Source organism: Ammospiza nelsoni, chromosome 1, assembly GCF_027579445.1.
Source record: "Ammospiza nelsoni isolate bAmmNel1 chromosome 1, bAmmNel1.pri, whole genome shotgun sequence".
NCBI classification, from domain to species: Eukaryota; Metazoa; Chordata; class Aves; order Passeriformes; family Passerellidae; genus Ammospiza; species Ammospiza nelsoni.
Window position 1 is genome coordinate 99,391,700 of NC_080633.1, and position 4,897 is coordinate 99,396,596.

General features: G+C 36.6%; 1 long non-coding RNA gene across 3 annotated transcripts; it reads left to right on the top strand.

Moving 5' to 3' along the window:
• The first annotated feature begins 231 nt into the window (after positions 1-231).
• On the top strand, positions 232-4,659 carry LOC132080764 (uncharacterized). Of its 3 annotated transcripts, XR_009419610.1 has the most exons (5): positions 238-250; positions 356-381; positions 542-624; positions 733-788; positions 4,272-4,659. It is a non-coding gene; the product is annotated as an uncharacterized LOC132080764 (long non-coding RNA). The 3 variants fall into 3 exon arrangements; XR_009419611.1 differs by lacking the exon at positions 542-624 and having other exon boundaries at positions 232-250; XR_009419609.1 differs by lacking the exons at positions 356-381; positions 542-624 and having other exon boundaries at positions 236-250.
• The last annotated feature ends 238 nt before the right edge of the window (positions 4,660-4,897 follow it).

Here is a 4,897-nt window from a genome sequence, read left to right on the forward strand (position 1 = left end):
AAACAAAAAAAAACCCAAACCTTTTCCAAAGTTTTGAACCTTATTGATGGAAATGGCCTACAAGATTGTTTAAAAGTAGAAACCCAGAAAATACTGGATGGGCTCCTGATAAGCCACAGGTGTACTAATTACCAAAGCAGAGGAATAACCTTGCCCTTAATGGGTTGCAGCTGTAAGTAATTAAAGTAAAGGTGATAAAAAGGTGGAATGAATGGTAAAGGAAAACAATGAGGAAGAGGGCCTTGATGAGGTAGGTAAGCCTCTTCTCTTCACCCCTCTTCTCTCCCCTCAAGTATGATGAGGTATTTGAAAATGGAAGGTAAAACCCTTGCTCCTTTTCTCTCTTCCCCTCAAGTACAATGAGACATTTGAAAAGCGAAGGTAAGACCCTTGCCCCTCTTCTCTCTTCCCCTCAAGTTCAAATTGCCTTTTGGAAAAGGGAGGTAAGACCCTTGCCCTTCTCTTCTCTTCCCCTCAAGTACAAATCACTGTTTGGTAATGGAAGGTAAGACCCTTGCCTCTCTCCTCTCCTCCCCTCAAGTATAACAAGCTGTTTAGAACTGGAAGGTAAGAACCTTGCCCCTCTTCTCTCCTTGAGTACAAATTGCCATTTGGAAATGGCAGGTAAGAACCTTCCTCTCCTCCTCTTCTCTCCTGTCATCTCATATTGTAAATTCTGCCTCTCTCCTCTCCTGTATGCAGAGACTCCTCCCCTCCTTCTCTCTATTCCAGGGCCTTTTGGAAGTGGGAGGTAAACGCCTCTCCTTGCTGACATTTTGGAATGGAAGGTAAAACTTGCTCTGCTTTTCTCTGGATTGGAAGTTAAGAAACTTGGACTTTGTAGGTTTTTGCTTTTGTTGCCAAACTTACATAAGAAAACTTCAGCTCTCACCATATAAGAGCACCCATGTCTAAATTCCAATTTCTTGTAAAACCTGCAGCTTGGGGAGCTTTGGCTTAATGCAATTCTTACATTAATTTATGTGGCTGGGAATCAAAACCCAATAGGCATATCTCTACCACATGCAGGCAGTGGGGTTTTGAACAGTCTTTTCCCATCTTTGTAGTACCTTTTCAGAGCAAGAGGTAGATTTTCTCTTGAAGCAACAGGTAGGAATTCATAGTCAGTCACAGCTCTTAAAGTTCAAATATTTTCTGCAGTTCTGCAACTTATACCCCCCTTGAACCATCTAGATAAATTTCACTAAGCTGTTAAATCAGGGGAGACGTATCTTGTTTCTTCCCCTATTTTCAGATTTTGATGTTACTTGAAGTTCATAAATGTCAGAGCATTAAGTAGCAGTACTGTTTATTTCTATCTTGAACAAGGAACTCTAGGTTTCTATCTGCTTGATGTTGTGAAAATGGGCTTATTTACCTTTTCTGTGTCATACATTTAAATTTATATAACATGCAGGGAATGTGTTTGCTGGCATTTGCAAGAATTAGAAGCACTTTCCAAAATAACACATCTTTTTCAGATGCCACCTGAAAGCCAATATTTGGAATAGAAGTTTTTGGCTATTTGAAGCACAAGTAGCTATAGAATCTTTGGGATTTTCACATTCTAACTTAATGCTCTGATTTCTTGCAAGAGCATCTGTCTAAATCTGTGGTGTATGGAGTTGTTTGTCTAAAGGAAGGAGAAAAATTCTGCAGCTGCACGTATTCTGTTCCTGACTTCTACTGTATTCCATTAGCTTGTTACATCATGACATCTGAGTGATTCCTGAATCTTGTTATTGTTGGAATTAAATAGAAAACTAGAGCTGTAGCCACACTGCCTTGCATGTTGCAGCAGCTTGTGATGTTCCTTTAAAAAAAAATCAAAGGTATTCAAAAAGGTATCCAAGTAGGGAAGAGGTAAGAAACAGAGAGCTACTTAGGGGAAGCTACAAAGAAGGGTATGAACATGTTTATCTCAACATGATATCCGTTTTCAATATCAAATATATTTAATGCTTGTATCTTGTATTGCTAGTAGCAAATAGGCAAACTTGAGTATCTGTATTTGTGTGGAGCGTAAGAGAATAGTGTAGAAAGTTGTTACTATCCTAATATATAGCCTTTAATTTATTCTTGTGATTTGCCTTATAAAGTTGTACAGTTATTGATATTGTCAATATTCTAGAAGTGTAAGTGTAAGAGTTTCTGATAATATGTAATGTAAGTTTGAGTAATGAATCAAGGTCAGTGCAGAGACACATTCCAGTGTTCAATAGAAATTACACAAAAGATGTTTGTACTGGATTTACTATCTTTTGCAAAGGGCCCTGCAAAAGATAGTAAAGGCGACGTTAGTTTCTGAAAAGCCTTAGGTTGATGTTCTAGACTGTGAAAAGCAAAACTAAAGCAGAACTTAGAAATGCATGTTCTTGCTGTGACATCTTGCCTGAACATTTGTATACTGTTAGTCCTAAGTGAGATATTTGAGTATGTTATAAGATCAATTTGCTCAAACATATCTTTCCAGAGATGCTGCAACTTTTAATTACAAGAAAAGGGGGATTGTGGAGGGATAGAATGTAAGAGAATAGTGCAGAATGTAGTCTCCCACCTGAGGAGTTGCAGCTGTACTAATCACCAAAGATTAGGAACAGGCCTGCCTTTAATAGGCCACAGCTGTGTCCAATAAGGATGAGTGCTACAATAGAGTGGGTTAGCTGGGTGAGGGGAGAGTTGGAGTCTGTTGTTTGTGCTGTGAAGAGTTGGGGTTTGTTGGCTGTACTTTGAAGAAGAAGGAATCAGTGCTGCAAGGAGCTGTCCATGAGACATTACCAAGAAGATATGGGAGCTTGTGCAATATGATGACAACATGTGTGTATTTGAATTAAAAATGCTTATTGCTCTAGTGACAAGTAGATTCATTTTACCCTGGAATTCCTGGCACTGTTATAAAAGTATCCAAGTTATCAGCAGATCTCCTTCTGAGAGAAAATAGCACCTTTTCAGGCTCCTTTAGTGTGACATTTTTGAACTCATTATGTTCAGTAGGATTCTGATGAACATGTGTTTTTAACATGATGTTCAATATCTGTCAAAGATAATATATATGCAGACTACATGCCTCTGTAAAAAGAGAGGGATTTATAATTTTTTTCATCCTTTTATGACCTGAGGTTGTCCATGATTACAGTAAGGTTTAGCTTCTTTTCCTCTGCTGAAATTGAGAATATAATATGCAACCCCTAGAAAACCTCGCAGAACAGGGCAGAGATGTAACAATGAAAGTCTACAGAGAGAATTCCCTCTGTTATGACTTTGAAATTAGAGTAAACCCATCATGATGTTAAGTAAACAGAATTCTGAGGCATATTTTGGGTTTGTTTTTTTTTATGATGGCATAAAAGAGCAAATCAACATCTCAGAGGGTGAAACTCATGGATGCTTGGGTTTGTTTTTTGTTTCTTATAGGAATAGAGCTTTTATTAAACAGTGTGGTGTCTGTTTATACAGGATTGTTTTTTGAATACGTTTTTTATTCTAAGAAGAAGTATGGATATATTGAGTTCTAATTTGGTGCTTTAAAGGAGAAGTTTTTAAGTATTTAAAAAAAAGTGAAACACAGCTTCAACCTCAAAATGAAGCATAAGAACAGCAGAGGCAGTAATGATGAGTTACAATGGAATGCAACTTGATAGCATCAGAAATATTTCTTGCAGCATGATGACAGATTCATGGGTAGATTCTTCACACTGTTTTTCAAATGTGGAAACGTGGCCTTTGTTATTATAAAGCTCTTGGCCAAGTGACAGGTTTCTACTTTATTTTAATTTTTTTCTTGAATTTCCTTTATTATTTAAACTTTTCCCAACAAATACATTTATTTACCAATTTGATGACTGTCTCTTGCTTCAAAAGCAATTGAAAGTTAAACTCTTGATGTCATACTAACTGGAGGATTAAGGTTTATTGAAAACAATTCAGAATAAATACTGCTATTTCTTAAGTAGCTACACATGTATAGGTTTGGTGAAGTCATGAACTCTCCCTGAGTTCTAAAATATTAAGTTCCCTCTTTGAACATAGTGTCAAACTTTACCAAGAAAACAGAAATCTTTCTGAACCCCTCTTGACCTGTGGAATTTGTCCTTCAGGAATAGTATGAAATTCTCAAAAGTCATTAGGTGACAGTAAAGGAAGTAAAAAAAAAAAGGAAAGGACAACACAACAAGATATAGAAGTACATTTATCTCTAAAGCATACAATGAAAGAATGACGTGCTGCCTGCTGTAAATATACTAATCTCTTCTTTTCTCCCATTCTTTCAGTGAATTTGGAAGGTCATTTGAGAGTCCTTGTCTTCAGTAGAAATGAGGTCCCAAAACTGTCCTAAAAGCAAGTTGTCTTGAAGTAAAGTTTCTGATCCCAAGAGAAAATTCCATACTTTTCAAATGAAAGAGTAGGTGAATGTGCAGCTTACTTACTGCAACTGCCACAACAAGGCATTTAGGGAGTTCATTGTTATAAACAAAGAGAAATAAAACTGTAGCTCCTGCACATAGCGTTCCTAACACCTGCAAATCAGCTTGTGGTGTTTTTGTAACTACAAAAAACATTGTTTCTTACCTGAGATTTTTCTTCCTTACTTCTTCATACACTACAAATGCAAAGCCATGAAATTCAGCCAATTGCTTGGAGCAAGGGAAAAACTAATTGTTTTACATCCTTTTTTGTTGAAAAAATTCTATTTTAGCTGGAAAAGAACCCTACAATCATGTGTTGTGTTACTATACCAAGGTATATCAGTTGACCAGAAGAAAGAGATGATAAACAATATTTTTAATCAGGTAAAAATTATCCGTTAAAGAAATGCAAATAGATCTGTGATAGTGAGGCTTCTAATAAGAATGCTATTAATGAAATCTTTCAGTTTTTATACCACTCTGATCATGAA